At 50.2% G+C, this 3,837-nt stretch overlaps 1 protein-coding gene across 1 annotated transcript in view; it reads right to left on the bottom strand.

Moving 5' to 3' along the window:
- The window catches only part of Kiaa0232 (KIAA0232 ortholog), a 79,307-nt gene extending 76,273 nt beyond the window's left edge, over positions 1-3,034 (bottom strand). Inside the window, 1 exon segment of the mRNA XM_008853804.3 lies at positions 2,907-3,034. The gene's annotated coding sequence lies outside the window, so the exon portion shown is untranslated.
- Positions 3,035-3,837: the final 803 nt, after the last annotated feature.

The raw sequence follows: 3,837 nt of genomic DNA, 5'->3' as shown, positions 1-3,837 counted from the left end.
GCACCCACATGGCAGCTAACAACTGTCCATAATTCCAGTTCCAGGGGATCTGAAAGCCTCTTCTGTCCTCCGCGGGCACTGCATGACATGGGTGCACTTACCTACGCACATACACATTACATAAAAATAATAAAATAAAATATTAGAAAGAAGGAAGGAAGGAAGGAAAGAAAGGGACCTGAGTTTAGTTCTCAGCACCCTCATGGGGCGGCTCACCACCACCTCTAATTTCAGCTCCAGGGGATCCAATACCTCTGGCTCCACAGGCAACCTGCAGTCATGTGCACATATGCATCACAGACACATAATTTAAAATAAAATAAATCTCAAGAAAGAAAGACTAGAAGGCCAGGGGGACTCTAGCCTTAGCGCCTTCGAACTTGCCAGTTCCTTGTACGATACGCTCCGGATCTTTGCCTAGCTGGTCCCTTCTTGTTCCAGGGTCAACTATCCAGGGACACTTTCCCTGATGCCAAATCTATAGATACAGGTATATATAGGTAGGTTGCTATCTTCCCAGTCCTGCGGCTACTGGCCTGTGTTGTCTCTTTGCTCACAGCTCTTGTCAATTGAAGAGTATCTTATGTCTGTTTCTCCATCCTGACCAGCCTCCCAGAAGAGCAGCATCTTATCCACCAGGTTCATTACTGCATCCTGCCATCAGTGACCACTTGGGAAGAGGGTTCTTGGTTGGACCCTGTGCCCTTCCATGTGCCACTCTATACACGGCCATCTTTAAAGCACCTGGGTACAGATCAACAGAGTTAAACTCAGGATAACTGGAGCTCTGGAGCCATGGCTGAGGTTCCCAGGGAACGCAAAGGAGGCCAGAGGCCTCCAGCTGAAGCAAAGCAGCAGAGACAGAGGCAGATGCAGAGGTGGGGGTGGAGGAGGTAGCAGAGGCACTGGCAAAGGCCCCCCTTGCTCAGCGTGTTCCTCAAGAAACCATCACTGTTCCTCTCTGTGTGTGATGATTCATGCCATCTCTCCAGGTTCAAGGGCACCTCCCACAGAACCTTGACCCCTGCACAACAGGGCACAGCAATGATGGAGAAAGGTGGTCGCGCCCCCATCCACCAGTGAGGATTCTGGAGGGTGCCAGCTGAGGCAAGGGGTTTGTCATGGGTATACCTGGAGAACAGGGGGCTGAGGTTGCAGGGGGTGCTCTCTGATGTCCAACAGCACCCAGTGGCTAGAAAGCAGGGCTAGGCCTCCTGAGTTCTAGGATCTTGGGTGCTTACCTGGTACCCTAACTGAGCGTCAGTTTCCCCATCTGTACAGCAAGGGATTTGGGGAGGGAGATTTTAAACCCCCTCCCTTTTCTTCTTTTTCTGTGAACTTCAGAAATGAATTTTAAGTGAAGCAACGCTGATTAGGAAGATAATGTTCAAACCTCCCTGTCACCAACACTGATGATACCTACAGTTTTCAAACCCTGGCCCCGCCCAAACACTATCCTGTAGCACACCTCACTACCAAAGGGTTTTTCTTGCTTTTCAGCTAGACACTGAGGCTCCAGAGAGGTTCACAACTTCTCTTGAGTCTCACTACAAGTGAGCATCAGTGTCACGGTGACATCCCCAGCCCTATCCCTTCTACAGTCCATACCATTTCACTGAAACCTATGTCCGGATGCCCACATACATTCCCACAGCCTGTCTCAGGCCCAGTACCTTCATGTAGGGTGCTCCTAACTTCAGCTCAACTTAGATGCGTAGATGCAGTAAGTGAAGGTGGCACACAGATGGGGCCTCTCTCTCTCTTTTTCAATTGATTGATTGATTGATTGATACTGGGAATTGAATCTAAGCCCTCATGCATGCTAGGCAAGTGCTCTACTACTGAGCTCCTCCTCATTCTTTATTTTGAGACAGTCTCACTAAATTGCCTAAACTAGCCAAGGCAGTTCTTGAACCTGGGATCCTCCTGCCTCGGTCTCCTAAGTGTCTAGGGTTACATAAATGTGCCACCACACCTGGCTAGGGACTTTTCTCTGATCCCCCCAGGGCCACACCCTTCTTGACAGCCCCCCTCTTAGTGGTCCTGCTTTCCTCCTATACGTTCAGACCCCATCCCAGGGCTGAAATCAAGGCCCAGCCTCTGATGCAGCCTCCTGGTTATGGCTGCTGAGCTTCATGGGGCCTTTCGTCTCCTAGTACACGAAAGGGCACATAGATCACAGTCCTGTCCTACTCCTCTACAGGGACCAAAGCAAACCAGAGACATGTTGTCCTTACAGACAGTGAGTTGTCAGTAAGTGTCAAGTCCCCTCATTAGCCTCTCAAACTTGTTCCACAGACTAGTGGGTTTTTCTCACTCTGACCTTTCCAACCCTTTCCATGGAGAACTCAACACTGTCACCAACAACTGTCCAACCAGAGGTAGGCTGACATGGAGGTGAAGCACAGATCTGAACTACTGGATGGAAGCCAGACCCCGTGTGTCTTAGCTCACTGTCGCAGGGAAACTGCTGTCCTCATGTCTAAAGTGTGCATGATGGTAGTTACCAGGAACCCAGGTTTGCTGAGGAAGGTAGCAAGCCTCATACAGAACCCAGAACAGTGCTGCGTTCACAGTGAGCAAAGCACCAGCAACTAGCATCCACACCCAGCTCCTGAGCCCACTCCTGCTTCACATCACATCTGCTGTCCTCCCTCCCTCTGCCTCTCCCTCCCCCACCCATCACTGTATGGTCCCGTCCCGTCCCCCCCCCCACACACACAGCAGCCTGTCACAGCAGCCGGACTTCTGTAGAGGATGCGCCTCCAGGGCCACTGGGTGGCCACAGCAGAGAAGACTCCGCAGCTACCCTCTCCCTATACAGAGCCCCTTCTGCTATCCATGAGTTCAGGAAGGCAAGGAGGAACTGTACAGAGAAGCCGGCCCCAGCACCCAGAAGCACTCACCTCCAAGTGTGGAGCCAGATAAGTCTGTGGTCTTCCCTTCCAGGGTGCTGTGTGGGGTAGTACTGTGCCAGTCAGGCTGGTAACTGCCACAAAGTATCTCTTTCTTCCAACCACAAGATGCTGATGTGAGACTCTCCTCTCAGTTGCTCAGCACTCCTGCCAGCACAGCTGCACACTGGGCACCTGATGGCCTGGGTGTAGACCTTTGCCCTCAACCTCACTAATGACATCTGTAAAGACTCCAAATGATTTCCAAATGGGGATCGATTTGGAATGCAGAGGTTAGGACTTCAGCACATCTGTTTGGAGGGACACTTCCCCCCATACTACCCATAATGCTCTCCCATCTTATTCAATCCTCCCAAGAATTGAGGGACTACTATTATCTCGGTTTTTTAGGTTAGGAAACTGAGGTTAGAGAACTGACATAATTTTTCCACAAAGTCACAGCTGGACTAGGAGGACTAGGACACAAAGTCAAGCCAAATCCTAATCTCTCCATTCAACAAACCTTGGGGGGGAGGCGGGGGCATTGCCTTAGACTCTTGGGAGGTAATTGATAGCAACAGTGTCTCCATGGAACCTTTGATCTTAGGTGGGAAGACTATCCAAATTTAAGATACACTGTTACTAACTGGGAAATTCGATAAAAAGAAACAAAAAGGGAATCTATTTAGCTCTGATGTCAGCAAAACGCTTAATTGGGGAAGGAATTTTGGTTCAGGCTTGAAAGAGGAGAAAGAGCCAGCTCTTCCAGGGGTAGGGAGCCAGCAGACTCAGAACAAAGTGCTTGTTGTGTATGAGGACCTGGGTTCTATCCCCCAGAACCCAAGGATCCTGAAGAATGGCACCCTTCAATAGACTTCTGGTTTCCACATGCATGCACACATACATGTACCCGCACACATGAACACATACATACACACACATT

This window comes from Nannospalax galili, unplaced genomic scaffold (genome assembly GCF_000622305.1).
Source record: "Nannospalax galili isolate Female #2095 unplaced genomic scaffold, S.galili_v1.0 scaffold2927, whole genome shotgun sequence".
Taxonomy (NCBI): domain Eukaryota; kingdom Metazoa; phylum Chordata; class Mammalia; order Rodentia; family Spalacidae; genus Nannospalax; species Nannospalax galili.
Note: the sequence above shows the minus strand (reverse complement) of the source record. Positions and strands in the feature narration are given on the sequence as shown.